The sequence below is a fragment of the Staurois parvus genome, unplaced genomic scaffold (assembly GCF_062004578.1).
Source record: "Staurois parvus isolate SC_StPar_1 unplaced genomic scaffold, SC_StPar_1.0 ptg000364l, whole genome shotgun sequence".
Taxonomy (NCBI): domain Eukaryota; kingdom Metazoa; phylum Chordata; class Amphibia; order Anura; family Ranidae; genus Staurois; species Staurois parvus.
In genome coordinates this window covers 697,102-710,251 of record NW_028318160.1, presented here as the reverse complement: position 1 = coordinate 710,251, position 13,150 = coordinate 697,102, and the positions used below count along the sequence as shown (strand labels likewise).

Below are 13,150 nucleotides of genomic sequence, written 5' to 3'. Positions count from 1 at the left end.
TTTCTGCCATTTCTTTTCTATTAGGTATTTGTAGGTCTTTTTCCGTCTCTATATTATCTGATATTTGCTGATTACTAGTGTCAAGGCCTAATGATATTCTAGGGCTACTTTCCAGGCTAAGATCTGCTTCTCCTTTTTTAATCCTGTTCTGGGACCTTTCTGGGGTTACATTTCCTTGGGAGGTATATTTTTTGATTGTACCAGTCTGGGACCCTTTAAGCCCACTTCCTTTTACATTTTTGTTTTTCATTTTCTCTGTGGCTCTTATCCTTCTTATCCTCCTTTATAAATTCGTGGGTAGGAAGGGAAAACAATTCTTTGGTATACAAGTCTCTGCCCTATCCCCTTGCTGGTATTTTCAGGCTTTTCTTTCAGCAGACCTCTTCCACATTTTTTACAGTCCCTGGGGGTCCCCCCTTTCTTTTACACCCTGCTTCTCTTTAGGGATCAATACAATACTTTACATTAGTGTAAATCAAGCTTCAGCCATAGTCACTCACCCTCCTCATATGTCTCTTCTTGTGACCCGGCTAAGAGCTCTCTTCCTTCAGTCTTTCAGGGTTTTGTTCATGGGGGGGGAACTCCCCAGGGTCTCCACTGTCCAGGTCTTGATGTTTCTCCTCCTCCTTTGCTTTTAGCACACAGGGTTTCAGGGAGATGGGGGGGGAGTGAGCCGGCAAGCAGGTCGGCGCTGCTCTCTCACCGCAAAACGCTGGCCGGCTTCCCGATCTCCCAGTAATGTCTAGCGGCCGGTCACGTGGTCACGCCGGCTTCCTTCGTTTCTCGGCATCCAGGCGCACTCTCACCGCCGGTCTCCAGCCGCTTTCCTCCCGCATGCCTCTGTCTCTCATCCACAGGGGGCCGTCAGGCCAAGGTAAGTCCCATGCCACAGGACTTTTGCATGCCTAGGCGGATAGACCTGGAGACTTGGGGAGGTCAGACAACGGAGCTCCGTCCAAGAGCTCCTACATCGAGCTCTCCTCTGCCGCCATGCTCAGGCCCCGCCCCCGTGTATTACACTATTAAGCACCTTTCTGGCTCCTGTGGCTGAGCTAATTCCTCCCCTTACCATTTTGACACCCACCCTGATGGATGGATGGATGGATGGAGCTGGATGACTAACCCATAGCTGCCAGCATACCGCTGCACCCCCAGATGTGTGATGTGTATAACCCATGCGCATTAATACCTTAACATAGAATAGTTACATGATTAAAGAGAAGGAAGCTATATCATTATATTGGGAACTTAGAACTAGATATTCCAAATTATTAGAGATATAAGTGTGAAAATGTTTAACATTTGAAAATAGAATGTATGACATTCATTAGTAAATGCATTAGTTGTCTGATCATTTTGGAGAAACAGCAAGAAAAAAAAAAATTATAATATAGGTGTACTTTTTATGTTACATTCTAAGTATTCTCTTATGCAAACAGGAAAACGCCAACTGTACAAAGCCCGCGCTTGTGCACCATCTAGCGAATATATCCGGTATTGCACCTAAAAATGTGCCAGACGCGATTCCACATTTACTAATAGTAAAGTAGACGTTCGTCAATGAGATTGCTATACGCCTCTCAGAAGACTGACAGGTCTTGATTGATTTCATTGAGTCTGCTTGAATGTTCAGAGTCTGCTGGTAGACTCAAGTCTTAGTAAATCAGGGCCTCAGTCTTCAGTCATTTCAAGGCATAGTGCAGGCACACATCTTTAACCACTTGCGGACTGACCGCCCGCAATGTACCACAGACGGGCACAGGCACAGTGACATGCGCACGAAACGCGTCGGCAGGAGCCTAGGATGTTGTGACATCACGCCGCTGGTGCCACGTGGAGGCCCTGGGGTCATCTTTATCTCAGGAGGGTCAGCCTTTCATTACACCTGACGCTGCCATGTTTTATTCATTATTTGCTTATGCTACTTTGGAAGCACCTGTACACAGGCATCCATACCCACCTATCCCTTAAAGCAGTGGTTCTCAACCTTTCTAATGCCGCAACCCCTTAATACAGTTCCTCATGTTGTGGTGACCCCCAACCATAAAATTATTTTCGTTGCTACTTCATAACTGTAATTTTGCAGTGGGAGGACTAGTGCCACATCATTGGTGTCAGTGGAAGGAGTAGTGCCCCATCACTGATGTCAGTGGGATGAATAGTGTCCCATCGCTGGTGTCAGTGGGAGGAATAGTGCCCCATCATTGGTGTCAGTGGGAGGAATAGTGTCCCATCATTGGTGTCAGTGGGAGGAATAGTGCCCCATCATTGGTGTCAGTGGGAGGAATAGTGCCCCATCATTGGTGTCAGTGGGAGGAATAGTGCCCCATCATTGGTGTCAGTGGGAGGAATAGTGCCCCATCATTGGTGTCAGTGGGAGGAATAGTGCCCCATCATTGGTGTCAGTGGGAGGAATAGTGCCCCATCATTGGTGTCAGTGGGAGGAATAGTGCCCCATCATTGGTGTCAGTGGGAGGAATAGTGTCCCATCATTGGTGTCAGTGGGAGGAATAGTGCCCCATCATTGGTGTCAGTGGGAGGAATAGTGCCCCATCATTGGTGTCAGTGGGAGGAATAGTGCCCCATCATTGGTGTCAGTGGGAGGAATAGTGCCCCATCATTGGTGTCAGTGGGAGGAATAGTGCCCCATCATTGGTGTCAGTGGGAGGAATAGTGCCCCATCATTGGTGTCAGTGGGAGGAATAGTGCCCCATCATTGGTGTCAGTGGGAGGAATAGTGCCCCATCATTGGTGTCAGTGGGAGGAATAGTGCCCCATCATTGATGTCAGTGTGGTGGAGGGGGAAATAGTGCCCCATCATTGGTGTCGGTGGGGGGGGGGAAATAGTGTCCCATCGTTGGTGTCGGTGGGGGGAGGAATAGTGCCCCATTCTTGGTGTCAGTGGGAGGAATAGTGCCCCATCGTTGGTGTCAGTGGGGGGAGGAATAGTGCCCCATCGTTGGTGTCAGTGGGGGGAGGAATAGTGCCCCATCTTTGGTGTCAGTGGGGGGAGGAATAGTGCCCCATCTTTGGTGTCAGTGGGGGGAGGAATAGTGCCCCATCGTTGGTGTCAGTGGGGGGAGGAATAGTGCCCCATCGTTGGTGTCAGTGGGGGGAGGAATAGTGCCCCATCGTTGGTGTCAGTGGGGGGAGGAATAGTGCCCCATCGTTGGTGTCAGTGGGGGGAGGAATAGTGCCCCATCGTTGGTGTCAGTGGGGGGAGGAATAGTGCCCCATCGTTGGTGTCAGTGGGGGGAGGAATAGTGCCCCATCGTTGGTATTAGTGACACAAATGATGGGGCACTATTCCTCCCACTGACACCAATGATACTTACCTTGCTGACCCCTGCTCCAGCCTGGGCTCGCTCTCTCCCTCTCCCATCTACAGCCTGCATACCTGGCTGCAGCAGCAAAATTTGCACTTACCTGTCAGCTGTCTTCCTTCTCTGGCCGCTCTCCTCTTCACTTGCTCCGGCAGCTCCCTCAATCTTCTTTGATCTACGCGCTGCCGCTCGGCTCCTCCTCTCCAAGCTCCACCTCCTCGCCGGTGATTGGCCACCTGTGTGCCTCTCCTGAGCTACAGTTCCGGTGGCCAATCAGCGGCGAGGAGGCGGAGCTGTTGAGTGATCCCGGAGGTGTGGCCAGGTGACAGGGGCAGCATATCATCCCGCCCACACATCGCCTGAGACAGAGGAGCGGTGTCTCGGTTCCTAAGACCATCGGAAATATGTGTTTTCCGATGGTCTTAGGCGATCCCTGTGAAATGGTCGTTCGACCCCCAAATGGGTCGCGACCCACAGGTTGAGAACTGCTGCCTTAAAGGGACCTCTGGTTTGCTGGATCCATTCACATCCCTTGAGGGCTCACATCCTTATTCCTGGAGGGGGAATCATCCCATGTTCCAGCCCGGACCCAGGCCTGTGAAGGGGGATCTCTATTGATATACACACCGCGTAATTTTATTACGCTTCTGGTGAGTGCGTAGTTCTTACTTTAGTACTGAGAGCACCATCACTGGATTGAAGATTCTGTTATTCACATCACATAGACTGTCACACTTGTATGATTTATTCTATTTTTAAGACATTTTTTGGATTTATAGTATATTTATCATAGTGCTGCACAATTTTTACATATTTAACAAGGTTTTATTTGATTTCCTTGGGTGCTCAGCTGCTTATTTTAAGAGCGCTCACTTTTACTATTTGTTTTAGTGACAGTACATAGTCATATACTACATATATAGTATTAGTGTCACAGGAAAAGTCAAGGTCAGTTAGTCAGTTCCCCCACCCAGTGCCAGTTAGTGTAATATTGCCGCTACATCATAAGTCACTAATCACTGCCATTAGTGGTAAAAAAAAAAATCCCAGTATATATACACACCATAGTTTGTAGATGCTATAACGTTCACGCAAACCAATCCAATATACATTTTTGGGGATTTTTTTTACCAAAGGCATGTAGCAGAATACATTTTGGCCTAAATTTATGAAAATTTTTTATTTTTCTTAATTTTTTTATTGGATATGTTTCATAGCAGAAAGTAAAAAATAAAGTTTTTTTCTTTTCAAAATTTTCGGTCTGTTTTTTATTTTTCATTAAACAAAAAAAGTAGTGATCAAATACCACCACAGACTGCTATATAATTATGGACCATACTGTATATGAAAGATTTTTTTGAATAGCAAGGAGTCGTAAACATTAAACACATTTGATGAAAGGCTTCTTGAGATTAATATATGGACTCCACTTTATAATGTTTGTTTCACTTATGGTGTAATTATCTTTGTATTTTGCACATTTTATTTAAGTTGTTCATACTGTTGCACTGCACTTTCTTAGTGCAGACTTCTGGGAAAATCAGTAAGCCAATTACTCAAGCAAGAAATAATATTTTTAGGGGCATTCCGTACACCATTTGTGTATGGAATTCCTCCAGGTACCCATATCGCACAGCATTTTACAGAAAAAGGAAAGGTTATTTTTAATACATTCAATTACAATATGACTTCGCAATTGTATACATTATATTGTTTATTTGCTAATTTTTTTCTCTTGAAAGTGGAGTTACCCTAAAGGTAAGGTACACAACACCATTGAATTGACAATAATGTGTTCTCATATTGTGTTATTCTGTGGTTTAGGATCAATAGTCAGCCAACTTAGTAAAAGCAAAATGTCCCTAGACTGTTTATTGACGATGCCTCTGCCTGCTGCTTGAACTATCAACCACATTTGTGCCTTTCACATGAACTGACCTCAGCCTGTTAAATCGGCCATGCTTTTTGCCTGCCGCCTGAACTGATCTTTTGCCCTGCCACTGTATTAGTGGGATTCAAAATAACACAGGGGTCTCACGTATGTGAGGGGCTCCAGAATGGTTTTGCTGAATGGAGAGAAAGCTAAGTTTTTGGTTTTCTCTGGGTTTGTAATTTTTGAATTGGGGTCTACAGACCAGAGGCTTTGAAGAGATTTGGGTGGGAAAAATTCCCTAAGCCTGATGTTCCTGCCTATTGCTATCTGACCCTGGCCAACCATGCCTCCATATGCCACCTGAACTGACTACGGCTCTGCCTGCTACCTGTACTGTCTGCTTATGGACTATGTTCCTGCCTACTGCCAGGACCAATACTTTGGCTGGTCTGACTATGTCTCTGCTTGCTTCCTAGACAATTCATCTGGCTGTTGCTGACCACATCTCTGCCTGCAGCCTGGACCAATGCTTTGGCTGTGCTGGCAATATCTCTGCCTGCTGCCTGTACTGACTATGGACAGTATTACTGCTTGCTGTCTGGACAATTGCAGACCACATCCCTGTCTGTTGCCTGGGCAAATGCTCAACTCTGTGGACAACTGTACTGCTAAAACCACAGGTAATCTTTTGTTTACCCTTTGCTCAGCAGAAGGTATTTTGGGGTGTTATTCTTGGTATGTACATGCTATATGTTAGAAGCCTGAAGGTGCTTCTTGGATGTTGGGCCTCTCTATGTGGCCAGGCTGTGGAAAAGTCTCTCACATGTTGCATCACCATACTCAGGAGGAGTAGCAGAATGTATTTTGGGGTATAATTCTTGGTATGCACATGCTATGTGTTAGAAATATTTCATACATTGATAATAAGTTTACATTACATTTTCATTTTCCAAAAAGTTGTGGAAAAAAAAAAAAAAACACATGTTCTGCCCCATTTTGCCTCATAGAATATGCATTGGGGTGTTTGCTTTCCAAAATATGGTCATTTTGTGGTTAATTCCATTGTCCTGGTGCTTAAGGGCCAAAAATGTGATAGGTAGTTAGGAAATTAGATGTGTAATTTATGCCTCTAGAACACCTGAAGGTGCTACCTGGATGTTGGGCCTCTGTATGTGGCCAGGCTGTGGAAAAGTCTTACATATGTGGTATTGCCATACTCAGGAGTAGCAGAATGTATTTTGGGGTGTAATTGCAAGTATGCCTATGGCGTGTACGAGAAAGAACTTGTTAATATGTCAATTTTGTGGGGAAAAAAAATTAATTTCTTAATTTTCCAAACAATTGTGGGAAAAAATTACAACTTCAAAAACTCCAACATGCCTCTTACTAAAACATTGGACTGTCTACTTTCAAAAAAGGGATCAATTGGCGGATTTTTGTACTGTCCTGAAATTTTAGGGCCTCAAGAAATGAGATAGGAAGTCAGGATATCAGGATATCAGGATTGATCAATTTCCAACGATAGCATAGCTTGTAAACCCTATACCTTTTACACAAACCAGTTAATATACACTTATTAGGATTTTTGGGGTATTTTTTTTTTTTTACCAAAGACATGTAGCAGAATACATTCTAGCCTAAATTTATGACAACATTTTTTTGTAGCAGAAAGTAGAAAATATTGTTTATTTTTTAAATTTTCGCCTTTTTTTGGTTATATCGAAATAAATAAAAATTAATTTGGGTACAATGTAGCATGAATGAGTAATTGTCATTCAAAGTCTGAGAGCACTGAAAGCTAAAAACTGGTCTGAGCAGGAAAGAGGCAAAAGTGCTCAGTATAGAGGTGAGTGAGCATAAACTAAATACCTGGAGAAAATGTTCCTCTCTCGCTTATTGAGAAGATTAGTCTTCACAATATGAAAATCCTTCTCCTCTTCCTCTATGTTCTTCATAATTCCCCAGTGTGGGTTCCTAAATCTGTTTTCAAAACCATAAATAAGCTAACATGTCACATGTTATTATTGGGATTTCCCAGCCTTCCAGAGGAATTGGTTAATCATTTGCCCTCCAGAGGAGTTACCCCCCTTCCTGACCAGGCCATTTTTTATGATACTTTAACTGACAATTGCGCAGTCATGCAATGCTGCACCCAAGTGAAATTTACGTCCTTTTTTTCCTACAAATAGAGCTTTCTTGCTGTGATATTTGATCGCCTGTGCGGTTTTTATTTTTTTCACTATAAACAAAAAAAGACCGACAATTTTGAGAAAAAAACTATATTTTTGACTTTTTTGCTATTAAACCTGTCCATTAAAAAAAAAATGTAAAATCAAACTCCATCATAAATTTAGGACAAAATGTATTCTGCTACGTCTTTGGTAAAAAAAAAATCCCAATTCATGTAAATTAATTGATTTACGTGAAAATTACAGTGTTTACAAATGGCTGTATATATACTGGAATTATTTATTTTTTTACTAGTAATGGCGGCGATGGCGGGACTGCAGCGAGCATTCTGACACTGGGGGGAACTGACTTGGTGTCACTGACATCCCCAGTGACACCAATACATTGATCAGTGCTAATAAAAAGCACTGACACTTTACTAATGGCACTGAGCAGGAAGGGGTTAACATCTCGGGAAATCAAAGGGTTAAATGTGTGCTGTTTCACTACTTGACTTCTGAATTATTGTTAGACTGTCTGACTAGTGTTATGCAACAGTTCAATAACACGAAGCAGAACACTAAATTTACTCAAAACTTAAAAAGAAAAAAAAATCAGCACACGTGCCTTACAATCGATGCCATATATCCATTGTGCTGCTGGCTTCTGTTTTAAGTCAAATCTTCCACCCTCTGATCCCACACTACCACCCACCAATGCTTGGGGGTTAATAAAGCCAAGGGATCTGTAAGGGACCGCCCGGCGGTACTACTAGCACTCCACTGAATAGGCGTCCCCAGCGCACGGAGTCTAAGTCCCAGGGTGCTTGTTCACCAGGGCCCCTGATGGTGGGGATGGACTTGGAGCTCCCTGAGACCAGGTCGTGACTACCGGGTGCGTCCGTCAGTGGTAGTAGTATGCGCAAGGGGCTCCCCCGGGGAAGAGTCTGATGTGAGGAGGTCAGAAGACCCCACTGCACGGGATGGATGGATGGATGAGCAGGGTCAGACGGGCCGGGTCGGTAACAGAGAGGGCGGCAAGGTACAAGGCAGCGGGCATAGAATGGTCGGGTCACACGCCAGGTCAGCAACAGCAGGTCAAATCCAATAGGGGGCATTCAGGAGAGAGGTCAGGCAAAGCAAGGGTCAGAACAGGCGAAAACAGCAAGGTCAGGTTCAATCCGGGTCAATAACTTACAGGGTACAGGTTCACAGGATTCAGAATGCAGGAAAGACCAGAAGGCACTGAATGACAGCTCAGGGTCGTTTAAATATCCCGCCCTGCGCTGCCATTGGTGCCCAGCGGGCGGCCGCGGCTTCTACTGCGCATGCGCGAACTCGAACGCCGCGGCCGGCCCGGAACCAGTGCTCGAGTCCCTGCGCCGGGCGGCATACTGCGCCTGCGCCGGGACCAACGCGGCGGGGATCGAGGGGATCCCTGACATTGCCCCCCCCCTACGGGCAACCTCCGGATGCCCATCCGATCTCTCCACCACGGGTGATCGCGAAAGAACCTCCGGACAAGTCTGGGTGCATGGACATTATGGGCTGGTTCCCAAGAATTGTCCTCAGGACCATAGCCCTTCCATTTGATAAGGAATTGGGTCTGGCCTCCCCTCCTTCGACACTTCAGGATTGTTTCAACCTCAAATTCTTCTTCTCCTTCGACCGTTACCGCTTCCGGGGGTCTAGATTCCCGGTCAGGGAAGGCATCTGGGACCACAGGCTTCAGAAGGGACACATGAAAGACCGGGTGGATCTTGAGCGTGTCAGGGAGGGCGAGTTCATAGGCTACTTCGTTAACCATCCGTTTAATGCAGAAGGGGCCTATAAATTTGGGTCCCAATTTCTTCGATGGGCAAAGCATCTTTAGATTGGACGTCGCCAGCCAAACCTTCTCCCCAGGCCGCAATACCAGATCTCCTCTCCGTTTCCTGTTGAATGCTTTCCTGTAGTCTTCCTGGGCCCGACTGATGGCCACTTGAAGCTTCTCATTGTTCGCAGCGAAGAACGTTACCACATCTTGTGTTGCTGGTACTGGGCATTCCGACACCAAATCCGGGAGGAAGACTGGGTGAAAGCCATAGTTGGCGAAGAACGGGGACTGCCCTGTTGCTGAGTGGCGGGCGTTGTTATACGCAAATTCCGCTAAAGGAAGAAGTGGCAGCCAGTCATCTTGAGTAAATGAGGTATAGCATCTCAAATATTGCTCTAAGGTCTGATTGGTCCTTTCGGTTTGACCGTTAGTTTGAGGGTGGAACGCAGAAGAGAGAGATAATTTGATGTCCAGGGCTTTGCACAGTGCTCTCCAGAATCTGGACGTGAACTGGACCCCTCGGTCCGAGACAATGTCTTCGGGGACCCCATGCAACCTGACTACCTCACGAATGAAGACTCGCGCGGTCTCGGCCGCCGAGGGGGTCTTCTTCAACGGGATGAAGTGGGCCATCTTGGACAAGCGGTCCACGACTACCAGGATTGCCGTGTGGTCTCGGGATGGCGGAAGCTCGACTATAAAGTCTAGTGAGATCTTTTGCCAAGGCCGTTCAGGAATAGGTAAGGGTCGCAGCAGACCCCAAACCTTGTTTCTTGAGGGCTTGTTCTTCTGGCAGGTGACACAGGACCTGACATAGCCCTTACAATCTTTAGCCATGTCTGGCCACCAGAATGAGCGTCGGAGAAGTTCCAGGGTCTTTTCTGGGCCAAAGTGCCCCGCCATTGGGTGGTCGTGGCAATGCCCCAAGACCAGGGTTCGAGCTTCTTCCGGCACCACAATTCGATCTTCCCTCCATAGGAGTCCCCCCTTGTTCTGGAGTGGCCCTCCGCCTGGGGTAGAGAAGTTTGTGGATGCCTCCATTAGCCTGGAACGAAGGTCCGACTGAAGGACCAAGAAGTTACCCAAGGATAGGATGGTGTCAGGTACTGGGGTCTCCTTGGCGTCTTCGTACATCCGTGATAACGCATCCGGCTTAGTGTTCTTTGATCCCGGCCGGTACGTAATATGGAAGTTGAATCTTGAAAAGAATAGTGCCCATCTCGCCTGTCGCGGGCGTAGACGCTTGGCAGTTCTCAGATACTCTAAGTTCTTATGGTCAGTAAATATTAAGATGGGGTGCACCGCACCTTCCAGCAGGTACCTCCATTCCTCTAACGCCGTTTTGATCGCTAGTAGCTCACGGTCACCGATATCATAGTTCCTCTCCGCTGGGGTCAGTTTCCGTGAGAAGAACGCTACCGGGTGGAGCAGTTCCTTGGTGCCTTTTCGTTGGGAGAGGATGGAGCCTACCGCATTCTCCGATGCATCTACCTCCAAGATGTAGGGCAGAGCGGCGTCTGGGTGACCCAAAATGGGTGCCGAAGTGAACAGCTTCTTTAAGGCATCGAAAGCTTCCTGCGCTTCTGGTGTCCATCTGAATCGGGTCCCCAGCTTGGTTAGCTGAGTAATGGGGGAGACCAGACCCGAGAAGTTCTTGATGAACTTCCGGTAAAAATTTGCAAAGCCGATGAATCGCTGGACGCCTTTCCTGTCTGTGGGTTCAGGCCAATCCAGTATTGCAGCGACCTTCTGGGGATCCATCGCGACCCCCGCGGTGGAGATAATCAGGCCCAAGAAGGCAATGCTGGATTGTTCAAAACAACATTTTTCTGCCTTGGCGTACAACCCATGCTGCCGCAGCCGCCCCAATACTTTTGCTACATGTATTCTGTGTTCCCCCAGAGACGGGGAAAAAATCAGAATGTCGTCTAAATAAACGATCACAAAGACATCCAGAAAATCTCTAAAAATATCATTTACAAAATGTTGAAACGTGGCCGGAGCATTACACAACCCGAACGGCATGACCAGATATTCAAAATGACCGAAGCGGGTGCGGAAGGCCGTCTTCCACTCGTCCCCCTCCCTTATGCGAATCAAGTTGTACGCCCCCCTCAGATCCAGCTTGGTAAAAACTACTGCTGACTTTAAACTTTGGAACAGTTCAGGTACTAACGGTAGTGGGTAACGTTTTTTTATCGTGACCCTGTTCAATTCCCTGTAATCGATACATGGCCTTAAGGTTTTGTCCTTCTTTTCAACAAAGAAGATTCCCGCCCCCGCCGGTGAAGTGGAGTGGCGGATGAACCCCTTCTGGAGGCTGTCCTCGATATATTCCTTTAGGGCCCCCAATTCGGGCTCTGAAAGGGGGAAGATTCGCCCAAAAGGAATTTCTGAGCCGGGTAACAGGTCAATGGGGCAGTCATAAGGGCAGTGGGGGGGTAGAGTATCAGCTCCCCGTTTGCTGAACACATCTAGAAACCCATGGTAGGCCGCAGGGATTACTTGTTTTAATTCAGCTTCCACCTCAGAGCACAGGAGGATTTGGGGGGTCCCCGGGCCCGAAGTGCGGCAGTATATCCGACAGTATGGGGAAGGGAACGTGATTACTCCGGTTTCCCAGTCAATCTGGGGGTTATGGGCCCGTAACCATGGGAGCCCCAGAATGACTGGGAAGAGGGGTGAAGCTATAGCATCCAGGCGGAGGAGTTCCTGGTGCTGGCCGGCAATGACAGTGGTGATGGAGGGGGTTTCCTGGTTCACTACCCCCGATTTTATTCGGGAACCGTCGGCCAAATAAATATTGAACCCCTTTTGTTTCAATTGAAGGGGAATACCCTGCTGGTGAGCAAAATTAATATCCACGAAGCAGCTGCATGCCCCAGAGTCAATTATGGCCGATACTTCCACGGTCCTTTCTGGAAGCTGAAAGGAAAGGGGCACCACTAAGTATTGGGATGGACCAACATTGCCAAGGGATAAGGAAGAAGAGGTGCACTTACTCAGTTTCTGCGGGCAGGAACGCGCCATATGACCAGCTTCTCCACAATAGAGGCACAGGTTCTGGGATCGTCTGCGCAGATGTTCCTCTGGGGATAGTTTAGGCCGTGCCAGGCCGAGCTGCATGGGTTCGGGGTTGTCTCCAGGTGGCCGGTTTTGGATGACTGGCCTAGGTGTTTGACTGGGACCCTGAAATGATCCCCAGGGATTTCCATGACCCTGGCCGGACCTCTCAAACCTGCGTTCCCGCAGTCTACGGTCAATTTTAATGGTCAGTGCTATTAGGTCCTCTAAAGTCTCAGGTACCTCCACCCGGGCGAGCTCGTCTTTCAGGCCGTCTGATAGGCCAACACGGAACTGATGCAGGAGTGCGAACTCGTTCCAGCGAGTATCCCCCATCCACCGCCTAAATTCAGATGCGTACTCCTCCGCCGCTCGGCGGCCTTGCCGGAGTGTGTACAGAGTAGCTTCAGCAGAAGCTGCCCGCTGCGGGTCATCATAAAGGATGGCCATAGCATCAAAAAAACTGTCAACCGAACCAAGGTGAGGGTCATTTTTTCCCCGTAATCGATGGGCCCAGTCTTGGGGTTCACCCTGCAGGAGGGATATGACGAACCCCACCTTCACGGATTCAGTCACGAAGGTTCGGGGTTGTAGCTCAAAATAGAGGAGGCAGGACTCGCGGAATGCTCTGAACCGTGTGCGGTCCCCGTGGAAACGTTCTGGTAAGGGTACTCGGGGGTCGGCCGCCGGGAGTGGTGCGAGTGCCCCAGACACCAGCACAGGGGCTGCTGGAGGTGTGGGGACCGCGGCCTGTGGGGCAGGAACGGATATAGTGCAGGCCTGGAATTGAGTTTCAATCTGCTGACATCTATCCTGCAGGGCCGATACGGCCTGTGTCAAATTGGATAGGTGCCTGCAGATCTCCTCCAGCGGCGAGGGACCTCCTCTAGACTCAGTCATGGCCTTC

At 47.8% G+C, this 13,150-nt stretch overlaps 1 protein-coding gene across 9 annotated transcripts in view; it reads right to left on the bottom strand.

The window, feature by feature from the left end:
- L1CAM (L1 cell adhesion molecule) overlaps positions 1-13,150 on the bottom strand; it is a 721,289-nt gene that overhangs the window by 158,169 nt on the left and 549,970 nt on the right. The gene's annotated exons all lie outside the window — the stretch shown is intronic.